General features: G+C 36.7%; 2 long non-coding RNA genes and 2 pseudogenes across 2 annotated transcripts; 2 read left to right on the forward strand and 2 right to left on the reverse strand.

Annotated features, from left to right (window-relative positions):
• The first annotated feature begins 651 nt into the window (after positions 1–651).
• On the forward strand, positions 652–7,691 carry LOC130505330 (1-phosphatidylinositol-3-phosphate 5-kinase FAB1B-like; annotated as a pseudogene).
• A 42-nt stretch (positions 7,692–7,733) lies between these two features.
• Positions 7,734–8,298, reverse strand: LOC130505331 (uncharacterized). Its single transcript, XR_008941630.1, has 2 exons — positions 8,012–8,298; positions 7,734–7,918 (listed from the first exon to the last, which is right to left on the reverse strand). It is a non-coding gene; the product is annotated as an uncharacterized LOC130505331 (long non-coding RNA).
• A 340-nt stretch (positions 8,299–8,638) lies between these two features.
• On the reverse strand, positions 8,639–10,997 carry LOC130505329 (pectinesterase 1-like; annotated as a pseudogene).
• Positions 10,998–14,801: 3,804 nt separating this feature from the next.
• LOC130505332 (uncharacterized) lies at positions 14,802–15,546 on the forward strand. Its single transcript, XR_008941631.1, has 3 exons — positions 14,802–15,067; positions 15,265–15,333; positions 15,473–15,546. It is a non-coding gene; the product is annotated as an uncharacterized LOC130505332 (long non-coding RNA).
• The last annotated feature ends 1,440 nt before the right edge of the window (positions 15,547–16,986 follow it).

Here is a 16,986-nt window from a genome sequence, read left to right on the forward strand (position 1 = left end):
ATTTTAATAAGTTGCAAAGATTTAGGTGATTTTTGTTAAATTACTCTAGAATATCACCTAAAACAATGAGATTTGAGTTTTATTTATTTTAACTAAGAAACTCCACCCAAACACCCTAAAATCACCTCAAAACTTTAAAATCCCACAACTTAAAATATTTTCAATAACAGTGCATTTCAGAGTACTTTACGAAATGTCAAGTTCAATAACAGTGGATTTTAAATGAGTTTTTAAAATTCATGTTTGAATAACAGTGGATTTGTCATTTTAATACAAATCACCTGAAATTCTCAGTTGAATACATCCCTCTTAGTTGAATACATCCCCTGAAAATCTGTGATCTTGATTCTCATTTACTTTTTTTCCAAATATTCTCCATTGCCTTTTATGCTTTCTTGACGCTGATTCTCAATTTCCTTTTACAGGAAATTTCAGATTCATTGAGTAATTTTTCAGTATTAATAATTACAATTATGAGATTTTGAAAGTATTTTGGTCCATATATATTCAGATACTCTACCCAAATCATACCTGAATTAAAAAAAATCATAAATTAGGCAAAAAATTAATTGTGACAATAATGGTGGCGGGGGAGGGAGGGAGCTAAGATTAGGTACGTGAGGGTGTATGATTAAAACTGTAAGACGCGGATAATTGAATGTGATGACAATGTCGCTATCCCCCTTGGCCCTTGCCTTGAAGATCAGTCAATAGCTCTCCAATCAAACAATAACACAAGACGACGACCATCTTCCTTCTTCTCGTGACTCCAAAAAGGTTTCTCTTTTAGGTAATCCCATGCGATCACTTTGCTTGGGTTTCTAGGTTAACCTCCAAAGCTTTCGAATTTCGATTTCAATTCGCACATGATTGATCCCTGATGATGGTGAATTTGCTCGATTTTGATTTCGTGTAATCTGTAAAAACCGTTCCTTTGATCGCTGTCGTGATAATTGGATCCGGATCAAACCCGATTCTAGCGTTTTAACGTTTTTTATCTCTTTGTTTTTTGATTAGGGTTTTCAATCTGTTAAAAGTGTTTGGGATTCTAGGGCTTTCCATGACCGTCATATAGCATGATGGTTGGGAAGGTTTTAGATGGATACAAGAGATAGTAATAATAACAAGACACTCTCTGAGATTGTGGGTCTGGTCAAATCCTGGATCCCCTGGCGATCAGAGCCAGCTACTGTGTCCAGGGATTTCTGGATGCCTGATCAGAGCTGTCGTGTTTGCTACGAGTGTGACTCTCAGTTTACTCTTATCAACCGTAGGCACCATTGCCGTCTCTGTGGGAGAGTTTTCTGCGGCAAGTGTACTGCCAACTCTGTTCCTTTGCCTGCCAGTGACTTGAGAACTCCTCGTGAAGAGTGGGAGAGGATCCGTGTTTGTAACTATTGTTTCAGGCAGTGGGAGCAAGGTGATGGTGGAACTCGTGTTTCGAATATCCCTGAGCTTAGTACCTCGCCTTCCGAGTCGAGTCTTCTTAGCTCAAAGACTAGTACCACTGCTAATAGTAGTAGCTTCGCTCTTGGCTCCATGCCGGGTTTAGTTGGTCCTTATCAAAGGGTTCAACGTGGTTCTGATGTCAGTTTGCACGGAGTATCGTCTATGGAGACAGGCACGACCAGAAAAGGCAAAGAAACTTCTAGGAGGAACAGCTTCATCGCCACAGATGTGGAAGATCCATCTCGCTTTGCTTTAAATAGGTACTCTTTTCTTCTGAGCTTTCTTTGATCTTATTAGACTCTGCAAACAAGTTCCAGGGTAGGTCTTGTGGCCTTTGACCATACTGTTTGGGTAACTTGAATTGTTTTTTTTCCTTTATCCATCAGGAGTGATGATGAGTACGATGAGTATGGTGTATACCAGACTGATATCGATACGAGCCATTCTCCTCAAGCTAATCAATATTATGGCCCAATGGAATATGAGGAGACGAGCATAGGTGATGGCCCCTGTATGCATCTTAGTGGCGAAACCTCTGACCAGAAAAGTTTAAGCGGCTCTCCACTCATTCACCATTGTCTTGAATCTTTGATTGGGGAAGAAGCAGAGCAGTTCCAGAAGAAAGATGAGCATGATGGTCGTGACGAAAGTGAAGCTCCTTCTCCGCCAGATATTTCGGATGACCAAGTGGCGGAACCGGTGGATTTCGAGAACAATGGACTTTTGTGGGTCCCACCGGACCCAGAAAACGAAGAAGATGAGAGAGAAAGTCCTTTGTATGATGAGGAAGATAATGAGGGAGATGCCTCGGGTGAGTGGGGATACTTACGACCTTCCGCTAGCTTTGGAAGTGGAGAGTATCGTAGCGAGGATCGAACAAGCGAAGAGCATAAGAAGGCTATGAAGAATGTGGTTGATGGGCACTTTAGGGCTTTGCTTGCACAATTGTTGCAAGCCGAGAACATCCCTGTGACCGACGAAGAGGGCAAAGAGAGCTGGTTAGAGATTATCACCTCTCTTTCTTGGGAGGCGGCTAACTTGTTGAAGCCTGATATGAGTAAAAGTGGAGGAATGGATCCTGGTGGCTATGTCAAAGTAAAGTGCTTAGCTTCCGGGTACCGACATGATAGGTAACAGAAGCAACACAACTTAAATCTCAATGTACTGGTGCTGAGTTCATAGTGCTTCATTTTATTCACTATGTATCTTTCATTATGTTATCTGTGGATACCTATTAATAAGTCCGTGTATCATGTTACAGCATGGTAGTTAAAGGAGTTGTTTGCAAGAGAAACGTGGCTCATAGGAGAATGAGAGCGAAGATTGAGAACGCTCGACTATTGATTCTAGGTGGTGCGCTTGAGTATCAAAGAGTCTCAAACCAGTTATCGAGTTTTGATACTTTGTTGCAACAGGTGAAATATTTTATTTCTTCTCGTTGGTGGTTAGATATGGAATTTGCGTATTTATGCCTAAACTCTTTTCTTCTTGTACTTATTTTGGTTATCAGGAAAAGGATCATCTAAAGATGGCTGTTGCAAAGATTCACGCTGAACGTCCAAACATTCTTCTAGTCGAAAAATCAGTTTCTCGATTTGCGCAAGAGTATCTTCTAGCCAAAGACATATCTCTTGTTCTGAACATTAAGAGACCACTTTTAGATCGCATTGCTCGCTGCACTGGTGCTCAGATAATTCCTTCAGTAGACCACCTCTCTTCTCAAAAGCTGGGTTACTGTGAGAATTTTCGTGTGGATAGGTTTCTTGAAGAACATGGTTCAGCTGGTCAAGCTGGAAAGAAAGTAGTGAAGACGTTGATGTATTTTGAGGGTTGTCCAAGGCCATTAGGCTTTACAGTAAGCACTCCCAGCCATTAAAATTAAAAGTTTTAGAGCAGATTTCTTATATCTGATTGCTTGATGACATTACTTGTTTTTTTTGTGTTCTTTCTTCTTCAGATTTTGCTGAGGGGTGCTAATGAAGAAGAGCTGAAAAAAGTGAAGCATGTGGTCCAGTATGGAGTTTTTGCAGCTTATCATTTGGCACTGGAGACATCGTTTCTTGCTGACGAAGGAGCCTCACCAGATCTCCCCTTGAACTCCCCAATTACGGTAGCTCTTCCAGATAAATCTATGAGCATTGAACGTTCGATATCTACTGTGCCAGGTTTCATGGTTTCCGCATATGAAAAATCTCCAACAATGCTAACTGGTTCCGAACCACAGCGAGCAAACAGTGTCCCAGCATCAGAGTTGCTTTCGACCACTGCTAATCTATCCATCCAGAAGGACATAAATCCTCTGATACCTAATGGTTCAGGTTGGCAGGCTGCCAGAGAAGTAAATCCGGGTTTCACATTTTCACGCTATAATGTTCCATTGAATTTGCCTGACCATGTGAAAGATGGAAGAAACGCAAATGTTTCTGAAAGATCTGCGCTGGCAGACACACCAGCAGACAAAAGCAACTCAACAATTGAGGCAGCAGACATGTTGGACAGTTCCCTACATTCATCAGGGCAAGGCGCTGTGCCACAGAGTTCTCAAAGTAGTACGAGCGTTGTAGTAGAAAACCAGGACAATGGTTCAGAGGTTACGACCATCCAACAACAAAACGGTGAGATTCCAAAGGAACCACAATCTCAAAAAGAGGAATTTCCTCCGGCACCCTCTGATCACCAGAGCATTCTGGTTTCCCTATCGTCCAGATCGGTGTGGAAAGGAACTGTGTGTGAGAGGTCTCATCTCTTCCGGATAAAATACTATGGTAGTTTCGATAAACCCTTGGGACGGTTCTTGAGAGATCATTTGTTCGATCAGGTAAGTTTTACAATTCGTGGACTTCTTTATTTCAGCTTACATAATGATATGGTAATCCAAATATATGCTTGAATCGCAGGGTTACAGGTGTCGTTCATGTGAGATGCCATCAGAAGCTCACGTCCACTGTTATACTCATCGACAAGGCAGCCTTACAATATCTGTTAAGAAGCTACAAGATTATCTCTTACCTGGTGAAAAGGAGGGGAAGATTTGGATGTGGCATAGATGCCTTAGATGCCCTCGACCTGACGGCTTTCCTCCAGCGACTCTACGAGTGGTGATGTCTGATGCTGCGTGGGGATTATCGTTGGGAAGTTTCTGGAGCTCAGTTTCTCAAATCACGCAGCTGCCAGTAGAGTAGCATGTTGTGGCCATTCTCTCCATAGAGACTGTCTTCGCTTCTACGGGTACTTTTTTTTCTTGCATTTCATTCCCCTGGGGATGGAAGATGACTAAATTGTTGAAACATATCTGATTAAACATTTTGCATGTTCCCTTTGCTCTAACAAGTTGTGCCTATGCAGATTTGGGAACATGGTTGCTTGCTTCCGTTACGCTACTATAGATGTTAATTCTGTCTACCTTCCACCATCAGTGCTTAATTTCAACTATGATAATCAGGACTGGATACAGAGAGAGACAGATGAGGTTAGATACCTGTGTTCCTCAGTTTTGAAATCTAACACGTTTTAACTGACTTCGCTTCCTTTCTAATTAATCAGGTGGTAGAGAGAGCAGAGCTTCTGTTTTCTGAAGTATTAAATGCTATTAGTCAAATTGCAGCAAAAGTTTTAGGCGTCGAATTGGCGAACTCGAAGAAGTGCTGCAAAGAGAGAAAGCAGAGTTCGAGGTGATAAATTATGTTTTACACATATTAAAGAGGTTATAGAACTCAGGGATGCAAAAAGAAATTTGTTCTCTTATACCACCAATACACTACAGTTACTATTTTAAGACAAAAGGTTTCGTTTTATAACCTTCTTACATTTCTTTCAGGATAATTTGCAAAAGATGTTTCACAGAGAGGTGAAGGAAGGGGAACCTCGAGTGGATATTCTTGAGCTGTACAGGATGCGCAGGCAGCTGATTTTTCAGTCATATATGTGGGATCACCGCTTGATTAATGCATCAACTTTGTCTAAGATTGAGAGTAGTGATGACACAAAGAGAGAAGAAAATGAGAAAGCACCTTTGGCTAAGAGCCAGACCCTCCCCGAGATGAATGCTGGACCAACTCTCTTCTTACTGGCTCAGAGGTTGATCAGAATCCTGATGTTGGTTCTACTGATGATGACACTAAGGTTCAGAAGGAAGCGGAAACAAATTTAGATTTGAATCCGGAAAAGGAAGATGGTGGAGAAGATTCTCCTAGCAAGACCTTACCTGATAGTTCTGATACTCTGGAAAATAAACTCGATGTTCGCAGGACACAGTCTGATGGCCAGATAGTTATGAAAAATCTATCAGCGACTCTTGATGCAGCATGGATAGGCGAACGTCAAACATCAGGGGAGATTCCAACCAATACTAAGATCGTGCTTCCTCCTTCCTCCATGTCAAATTCTTCAACTTTCTCTCCAATAGATCTCCCAGAACAGCAAAACGAATTCAAGGTGGCGTATCCAGTTTCACCTGCTTTACCTAGTAAAGATTATGAGAACTCAGATGATTCTGTAAGCTGGTTAGGTGTGCCATTCCTCAATTTCTACCGTTCCATCAACAAGAATTTTCTGCTTAGCTCTCAGAAGCTAGATACATTTGGCGAGCATAGCCCTGTCTATATTTCATCTTTTAGAGAGGCAGAGCTTCAAGGTGGACCAAGGCTACTTCTTCCCGTTGGCATCAATGATATTGTTGTTCCGGTGTATGATGATGAACCCACAAGTATGATCGCCTATGCCTTGACGTCAACTGAGTATCAACGCCAAATTTCTGTTGAAGGGAGTCTCTAGTTTCGTATCCTTCTGAACTGAATATCCCTCGCCCAGTTGATGACACCATTTTTGACCCTAGCAGAAGCACTAGTTCAGTGGATGAGAGTATACTTTCAATGTCCTCATCTCGCAGTCTGGACCCTCTATCATATACAAAAGCTTTACATGCTCGAATCTCATACGGAGAAGATGGCACTCTTGGAAAAGTGAAGTACACAGTTACTTGTTACTATGCCAAACGGTTTGAGGCGTTGCGAGGTATATGTATCCCTTCGGAGCTCGAGTACATAAGGTCTCTTAGCCGGTGTAAGAAATGGGGAGCTCAAGGTGGAAAGAGCAATGTCTTCTTTGCTAAAACCTGGACGATCGTTTCATCATCAAGCAAGTCACCAAGACAGAACTGGAATCATTCATCAAGTTCGCACCTGCTTACTTCAAATATTTATCCGAGTCTATCAGCACGAAAAGTCCAACTTGCCTGGCAAAAATCTTGGGAATCTATCAGGTACTTAACTTGAGAGAGAGATTTACTGGTCAGGTTTGATTCACTCGTGATGAGAGTGTGTATTTCTGTAAACAGGTAGCAACAAAGCAACTTAAGAGCGGGAAAGAAACAAAGATGGATGTTCTGATTATGGAGAATCTCCTCTTTGGAAGAACTGTGAAGCGGCTTTATGACCTCAAAGGATCATCCCGGGCGCGATACAACCCTGACGCTAGTGGGAGCAACAAAGTCTTGTTGGATCAAAACTTGATTGAAGCAATGCCAACCTCTCCCATCTTCGTTGGTAACAAAGCAAAACGATTGCTGGAAAGAGCTGTCTGGAACGACACTGCTTTTCTTGCAGTGAGTTTTACTCTCATGCAAATCATTTACTTTCTTTGTAAATTTTATAAACGTATGTATTGTGTTTGCGTTTGCAGTTGGGTGATGTGATGGATTACTCGTTGCTAGTAGGCGTAGATGAAGAAAAGAACGAGTTAGTTCTCGGGATTATAGACTTCTTGAGGCAGTACACATGGGACAAACATCTAGAGTCTTGGGTGAAATTTACAGGAATCTTAGGAGGACCAAAGAATGAAGCACCAACAGTTATCTCTCCAAAGCAATACAAGAGAAGATTCAGAAAGGCCATGACGACTTACTTCCTCATGGTTCCTGATCAATGGTCTCCGCCTAATGTTATTGCTAATAACTCCAGGTCTGATCAACCTGAAGAATCCTCTCAAGCCGGTACACGAGCAGAGTGATACATGAATCCTCATAATATATATATCAGTGTCTTTTTTTTGGGGTCTTGTATAGAAATTGGTTTTTGTGCATTTGGGAACACACTATTCTTCGGTTATTATTCTTCCTTCATTGTTTTCTCTCTTGTAGAGTTTTAGGAGATTGTCTAAGTTTTCATCAGAAAGGTGTGAGATTATTTCAATTTTTATACTGTAAAGAATTGACATTTTCTTGTGTATATGAGATTCTTTTCTTATATGCTTGATGCTGGACACAGTCACGCTTATGTTCTTACAAAAGAGAAACAAGAAGAATCAAAATTGCTATTTCTTTCACAGCCATTTTGAAGAGAGAACAGATTTTGATTGAAAAAAAAAATTTAAAGGAAGTCAAAGCTGCTCCATTTGATCATCATTGGCTCATGTTTTAGTTTCATCCTGTCTTTGACCATCATCCTTCTCTGCAACTCTCAATTCCTGATAACTTTTTTGCAAAAGATCATAATCTCCAACTCTCTGCCTTGAAACAAGACTAATCTGATGATATAATTAATTGAGGATTAGCAAGTAATCATACCTTGACTAAGAAGCTACCATTGGACTCTGTGGGGGGCAACGAGGACTTTCATCATTACCCATTTGGCAAAATATAGTCTGATCCAAATAGCAATCATACCTTGACTTCCTTTGAATCGGATCAGTTTCACAGTCCCCGTTATCATACCTGACCCAAACAAAACATAAATCAGCTGAGACTGTGAAACTGACTTGCTTGAATTTAACTTGCCTCTGTTCAAGCATCAAAGTGTTTGATCTTACTGTTTTTGGAGACTTTAATCTCTTCTTTTTTTAGATGAGACTTTAATCTCTTCTTTTTTAGATGAGACTTTAATCTCTTCTTTTTTAGATGAAACTTTAATCTCTTCGTCAATAAATCTCATAAATAAAACAACACTTTAATTTGACCAAAAAAAACATGACTTTAATAATCTAAATCCAAAGAATAATAAGGTTACGACATAAAATGAGAGTGGATTAAACATCGATTAACTTTGCGCCGAGGTGACCACAAAGTGGCAAACAAAAATCTCTTCCTCAATAAATTTCATAAATAAAATTCATAAATAAAACAATATTTTGACCCAAAAAAACAACACTTTAATAAGGTTACGACATAATGAAAAACAAAACAAACTTTTGTTTGTTAATAGAAACTTGGCTGATAAGGCACTCCCGTCGCAGGTAACCAATGGTTCTCATTGATAAAGGCATCAACTGTGAACCTCCCTGCCTCTGCAGCAGACATAATGGGCTTGTAGCCGGCCCATTTAACTCTCTCGCTAACACCCGCTCCAGGACCCCAATTCTCATACTCTCCATAGAGTATAGTCGACGGCGGGTCAACCCCCGCATCCCACCTCATCCACCCGGCGGGCCCCACGAGCGATCCAATCTCCGACTGCATAAACACCGTGGTAGAGTACTGCTTCCACGGACGGCCGAGATAAGTCGCAGCGGTTACGTTTCCGTTGGGTGTGATAGTGCATCCCTGTATCACGGTGCCAGAGTGCTGGTCCTCCTCTTTCTGCCCTGTGCGGTGATGGTGTTGTACTGCTTAGGAAGCGGCTGACGCGGTCGGATGTTGCAGCCCTGGAAGACAAACGGCGGCGTTTCCGAATATGAAGTCGACTGTTCCGGTGACGTCGCAGTCACGGTATAATTGACGCATGGTGTGAGGGTAGAGAGTGTCTTGGTAACCCTCGAATGAGCATTGGTAGTAGACTGACTGGTCGGATTCTGAAAGGAACGCCACGGCCTGGGATTTTTCTGGTCCGGCGGTGTTTATGATTCCCATGTCCTTCATCATGAAGCCTTTCCCTAGAACACCTGCATGGAGATGAGTGAATCGTAAACAAGTACTTGGTCAAGTAGCAAAAAAAATATACTCTATTTGTTTCATAATGTAAATTTATGTTACTCTAAAATTGTCAAATAAAACAAAATAATTCATCCAATTATAAAAAGAGTGTAAAATATAACTAATTAAAATGTTCTCAATAGATTTAAATTTAACATAGAATTTTTCATTTTGAAGCACTCAAAACCTTCGAAAACATTTTATATTATAAAGGGAGTTTCCAATTATCTAAATTTTCAAAACAAGTCTTAAACCCTGGTTTGGTTTGAGTCAGTTTGGTTCGGTTCTAATGTGGTTCAGAAACACAAATCAAGTATAACTGATACTAAGATAAAATTTAGCAAAATGAAAAGCCTAAGATTTGGTTTGAGACATTATACATGGATTCAGTTGGTTCGGTTAAGATGCGAAACTAATGAATTTTTACTGGAGCTACTAGAATAACAAGCGTCTAAAAACAATTTTGACCTAAAACCAATGCAGTATCTTACTGTAAGGAGAGAGTAGTATAAGTAAAGAGGGAGTAGTTACCTAACGTAGCCGTATGTAAGGTTTTGATCCCCATGACGCCGAAGTTCTTGCTGCCGGAAATAATCGACTTTGACTTACCGTCACCGTAGATCATAACGTTCCACATACTCTTATCCATAACAACATTCTCCACATACGTACCAGCTTTCACGTATATTACGAACGTTGCGTTCGACTTCCTAGGGATCTTCGCCACCGCCTCATTAACCGTCCACACGTCACCGGAGCCATCCGCCGCCACCGTAACGTCGGGCGTTACACTCTTCGCCGAAAGCAACCTCCGCACCCTAGGCTCACCCAAACTGGTAACGAGTTCGAAGTTAGTAGCCTTCGTCTCCTGTGAATTGGGACCCCAAAGTCGCTCAAGGTAGAGAGGATCTTAGCCACGATGGATAGGCTGTTGCTGGTGTACTCGGTGGAGTTCCTCATGGCGGAGGTAAGGTTCTGCGAGACTATGGCAGTCTTGTGCACTGACTGGTTAGGGCTGATCTCGGCGAGGGTGTCGAAACACGTCTCGTAGTATGTCGTGGCGGCGGTGAGCCACGTCTTGAGATCGTCGATCTTACCAGAGCTCAAGATGTTATTAGTACCGCCTCCAACCTCCATAGCGGAAACAGTATCGTTGACACTATCCATCGCCACGTCTAGCATCTCTCCACAAACATCAAGGGCTGATTTGATGCCTTCATCGTCCGTCTCTTCGGCTAGCTTCCTCGGCAAGTCGGAGATGGATGCGAGCTCGTCGGCCACCACTTTCAGGGAAAGCCTGAAGAGAACCACCGGATCCGTCGTGTTGGATGATGGAATCTTCGAGATGCTTGAGACACAAGCATCAGGGAACCGAGTGACGCTGCACACGTTCTTGAGCGAAGCAGCTGGAGTCAGTTCAGGAGTTGAGCTAGGTGGCGAACCATGTGGATAGTTTCTCTTGCTACGAGCGACGGAGACCGACGCGCCGATGATAACCCCGAGCAGAACCAGGACGGAGGCTGCCACAAGAAGCCAACGTTTGAACGTCTTTATCTTGTAGGCTCTTTCTTGAGCTTCATCATCTACGTTGAAATATCCTTTGGCTGATTTTGGACTATCCATATAAGCCAATATCAAACGTTTCTAGGGGTTTGGATTTTTTCTTTTGTGTGTGTGTTTAATCGAACCACAAGAGGTTTTGCTTTTGACTAAGTGATCATGCGGCTTTATATTAGTAGTTGAATGTGAATATTTCTTTTTACTCTACACGCAAATTCTTTTTAAGGAAATGATGATTCATGGTATGCTGTCACTAATTAATTCTAATCTATCTTCGTTAGATAGTTTCCTTCTTCGTTATGTACCATATCCTTATTGAATATTGTATATTGAATGCAAAATATTCAACCAAAGCTGGCAGAATAGGAGAAAGGTCAATGTACTATGTAGAACATATGTACCATATTGGTCGATCGGTATTATTGTATGAGAAAGGTTCTAATATTGAATTGAATGCTCAATTAAAACAAGTTTTTCATACTTCAAAGTCTAATGACCTATTTCTGTTTCTTTATCGATGTCTATTGATTATTTGTGGTTATTTATCATGTGATTTGGATTTCATTGGGGAAATGTCTTCACAATATTTTGCTTTTTTATTGAACATTTTAATGAATGATTGTGTTTATGTCATGATTTTATTTAAGGATCTAGTCTAATATTTGTTATTAAGTCTTACTCATTTTAGTATTTTTACTATATGGAAACTTTAAATGTTTGGGATAATAACTGAATAGTATATAGTTAATGAGATATTGTGTTGATTTTACATTAATTTTGGGATCAGCTTCTTGCATTATACTACACAAGTTTTGCTGTCTGACTTCTATATATATATACCATTTACTGAAATATCGTGTTCAAAGAATATTTAGTTGTAGGGAGGTTGATTGGTTAATTTGTCCTCTACATGATTCAATTTTCCTTTATTGGAGGGTGCATTTTGTCTGCGATTCGAATGTGTGATTTCATGGTTTAGAAAGTCAATATATGAATTATAAAAGTTGTTATTACGGATATTCTCCATAAAATTGGAAACAAACAGCTGTTTGATAAGAGATGGAAACAAACAGAATGATGCCAGAAAAATGAGGCTTAATCATCAGAAAGCGAGTTCGAATGTAATTAGGGAAATTGCACCCATTAACCCTAAAAATCCAAAACTCATTAACTAAATAACCCTTGCCTCTCTCTTCTTCTTTTTTCTTCCTATCTCTCTCTACTTCTTTTTTCTTCCCATCTCTCTAAAAAACTAATTTTGCCTCTTTTTTTGTTATTGACAAATTAGTGTCTTCTCTCAGGTCCTGAAGGCTTGACTCATTTAAACGAATCGGGTAACCAACAAATCCATGACCATGAGTCGGACTACTAACAAGTTTTGTTAATTGACTATTAAACAGGTTCTAGACTCTAATGTCTATGCTAGCATTCGATGATCCACTCAAAATACGAAATAAATTAAGTAAATTCACACTTACTGGTATTTATATCTCGTTGCTAAAAAGATGGAATTTATATCTTCCGTCATGAAAAATCATTAATTTTGCAAATGCTTAAAGATGCCGAGGCAGGTATATAGGAGGTTTTGGGATCACTGGAATCGGTACTTTATAATATAGTACTAGATTCTGACCCGCCCTTCGAGAGGGCGGGTATATTTTTTGTTTTACCTTTTTTAAAAAATTAATTTTTATATTTGTGTTATTTTTAATCATATTTACGTTTAATATTAATTTAATTTAGTAAAGTTTGGTAAATATATTAAATATGCCAAATTGTATAACTATACATTTGTGCTATATGCATAATAGAGATTATTTTAAACTTTATTCTTAAAGTTTGCAACATATTATATTTATAATAGTTTCCTAATATAATTAGTCAAGAATATTTTGTACCTAAAACCCCGATTCAGAATCGACTCGAAAATCAAAGTTTCGTACTCTATTAGACTTGACCTATATAGTCGAACAGTTTTAAAGTGTTATATCCAACAACCAATATCAAATCTAACCCGCACCGAAAACTCAATTTTTTTTTTTGAAAAATGTCTTAAGAAAATAATTTTTAATAGCTATTCTATTAAAAAAACAACATGACTATTGATATAAATGTAGTCAAATTATTTTAATACAATTATTAAATTCTGACCCGCCTTTAAAAGGGTATGTTTATTTTTTGTTTTACATTTTAAATTTTTTTAATTAAGGATTGATATATTTTTTGTTTTATGTTTTAGAAAATTAATTTTTATATATGTGTTTTTAGTTATATTTGTGTTTTTCTTTGTATTATATTTTTATTAAATGACTATTAAAAGAATTTAATAGTTATATTAAAATAGTTAGACCACACTACTGGAAAAAAAGTGGGATATCTTCTTACTCACAACTTCTATGAGATTTATTCAACTTCCTGGTTATTCTCCACTGATTAGTGGTTCCAAATAAAGCTTCTTAGATCGTGGTTAATCCTGTTTTGATAAGAATCATGAAGATAATGGCATATGTCCGAACAGGCTAATCTGGAATCATATGGATAGAAGGTGGGATATCTTCTTGCTCACAACACTTATGAGATTTATTCAACTTCCTGGTTATTCTCCACTGATTAATGGTTCCAAATAAAGCTTCTTAGATCGTGGTTCATCCCGGTTTGATAAGAATCATGAAGATATCTCATATCAATAGGTCATGTTCATATTTTAATACAATAGATTAAAACCTATTATTAATTATTTAAGAAAATATTTTACACAAATATGATAACAAAAAAACACGAATATGATTTAGAAACACAAATATGAATTTTTTTTTTAAATGTAAAAAAAAATACCCGTCCTTTAAGGACGGATCAAAATCTAGTATTTTGTTAATATATATATATATATATACAAATGGGTTAATATGTTATTCACTAACTTTAAGTATATTCACATTTAATAAATAATTTTAATCAATTAACCTATTTAAAACTTGTTAAACTAAAATCCGTCATTTTCACTGTCTAGAGTAACAATTAAGCGAAGAACACTATGTATGAATGACTGGTGAGGTCCGATATTGACTATAACTGCTCTCTTTGTGAGTATATATTTTTATAAATAATAATTCCATAATAATATCAACTTAAATAGTTTTAGTAATCTTAAATTTACTTCCAAAAATATACTTTGTAGATCATAAATTTAAGTTTAGTATATTTATGTACCAAATATAAGTTCGATATTTGTTGTTTGTTGATTTATACATAGCCCATAAAATAGGAGTTTATAAATGGCTATAGAAGGTGGTTAAGTTTTTTTTAAAAAGAAGGTGGTTAAGTTTTTTTTAAAAAGAAAGTGGTTACGTACGTTTTTCAAATGCAGTTATATTTAGTTATATTTAATGTTGTTCAGTTATATTTTAGATGCAGTTATATTTAATGTCATTCAGTTATAGATGCAGCTATATTTTTAATGTGGACACAACATTTTATCAATCAGTCATACCGCTGTTTTAATAGTATTGATAGGGTTTTGCATTTTGTAAATATTTCATGTCGAAACCTGTTATCCCTTTTTTGTTTAGTATTTAATAGTTATTTGGTATCATATGTATAAAAATGTAGATAATTTTAATTAAGTAATTAATAAAATTAATTATTTTTTCTTTAGAAAAATATTCACATCTTTTATTTATCATAATATACGTTAGGGTTTTTGTGTTTGGGCATCTTGATATTTTGTTTATTAAAAATATGGGCGATAACTTATTAAATGAACCGTCTAATATTTGATTGTTTTGTTCCAGATACATTCCGACAAAAGCAATCCTTCATTTTTCGATCTCAACCCTCGGTAACTCTTTGGTAGAGAAAAGAAGATGGCAATCTCCGACAGAATGACTCAATCTTATCCTTAAAGGTAAATCCAATGTACCATACTTTATATTATTGATCTAACATAGCTTGCTCGTTATGTTTGAACATTTCGTACTCAGAATAAACATTTCTCAGATCTAACCTTTCTTCTTTTTATCTGTTTTGCATGTTGGATCGGATTACTTTCTTTCTTATTCCAATGAGATGGAAACTTCTTGCGATAACTTCAAAGTAAATAATTTCATCTTCAAATTTTATTGGGTACAAATTCATCTGGACCCAAATATACGAAAGGTATAATTTTAAATATTAATAATTATAAAATTATAGATTCATGTACAATACATGATTATTTTAAATTTATTGTAACATACATAATATTTTATTTTTTATAAAACTAAATTTGGATAAAAGTAATGTTTCTTAATTTCATAGTAATTTCTTCTAAAAATCTTTTCCCCTAATTATTCTTACTGTTTTTTTATCGCTAGGTCTGCCAATAGGAGTCCACAAACATCTCTACAAATGAAGAGTGACTATATTAATAAACATTGATAAAGGTAAAAATAATTACAGTTCATTTTTTAATTAAAATATTTTAAATTGTCCTTGTTCAATTATTTACTATATATAATATAGATTGTATTTTATAAGTATTCAAAACACACACATTGACCATTATAGTGTGACCATTTTCAGGAATTACAGATTATGTCATCCAGTCTATGGACTACAACCATTCAGCTGGAAGTTAAGTGTTTTACTAAATACCATCTAAACTTATTAGCAGAAATATTAATCATGTTTTGAGTCGTTTGCATACAATAATATATTTATGAGTAGCTTGCAGTTTTGTTACCTTTTGTCTGCTAGTACGATTCCCAAACTCTCACCAAACCCGACATTTGATGGTTTCAGGTGTGAATCACTTTGGTTTCGATCAACCAGTGCAGCTTCCATGGCCTAATCTCATCAGGGTAAACCATTTTTGGCTTGGAATACATTGTGAGAAAATTGTGCTTGCTTTGAGGTTAAAACGTAGTATATATAAGAAAAGTAAAGATATTTGATTTAGGATTTCTTATTGAATATAGTTAGAGAATATAGGCCGTCAGTTATGTAAAATAACATATCTTGACAATCAATTTTTCTCAATTAATAGAAAAATCAATTTTCAGTATTTTATAATAGATATTTGAGTTAATAATATCTCAGCAATTTCTTGTTTTGATTTTTTCTTATTGGTATGTTGAAGATTGCAAGTATAATGATTGGTCGGGTATTTATGCTTTAGTATATTCCCTATTGTTATGTAAATCTACACTTCCTCAAAATGAGTTAGTTTTGTTGCCGATTTTTTTTTGGTTTTGATTACGTATACTGAGATTTTTTTAATTATTGAATATGAAAATATTTAAAATACAATGATTTGGATATTTTGTATATATAAGTGAAGAGGAAATCTATACCGTTAATTTCTCAAGATATGGATATTTTGTATATATGTTTATTCCATTGATGCTGCTTTTAAACCGAGATGTTATTTGTATGATTAACACTTTTTAATATTAATAAATAAATTAATGAATTAAAAAATTATTTGGGATTTAGGGGTTCGTTGGTATCCCATATAAACAGGAATATGAACAGTGTTATGTTTAGATATTAATTATTTTCAGTGGAGCATCATGTGTGGTGGAAGCTATGAACGGTTGAAATATTTTTTTTTTGCTTGAATGAATGGTTGTAATATTGATATGGAATAATGTATAGTTGTAATGTTGAAGTTTGCAAAGAATCGTAGATGGAACTTGATGATCTAAATTTATATGTACAATATTTTTTTCGTGCATATAGTGTTTAAGCAATGAAAAAGAGTATTATAGCAATTGAAGATGGTTTAAAACGCTTAGTTTGTATATGCACGATAACAAAGATATATTAAAAGTATAATTGTACATGGTTAATTAACAAAAGAATCGTAAAAAGATCATACGAAATCAGGAGATGTTATCTGTAATTAAAATAAAAGAATAATAACAAAAACATTTAATAAAAATTATAGCATAAAAAAGCTAGTGGATAGAATGGTAAATAATACTGAAACAGGAGGGCACCTCGAAAAAGGGCTTCTGTTTAATAGTATTGATGCATGTATAGCAGATAGTTTCATCTTGTTTATAGAACACTGTATAAATGACATTATGAAGATA

Source organism: Raphanus sativus, unplaced genomic scaffold (genome assembly GCF_000801105.2).
Source record: "Raphanus sativus cultivar WK10039 unplaced genomic scaffold, ASM80110v3 Scaffold2178, whole genome shotgun sequence".
NCBI lineage: Eukaryota > Viridiplantae > Streptophyta > Magnoliopsida > Brassicales > Brassicaceae > Raphanus > Raphanus sativus.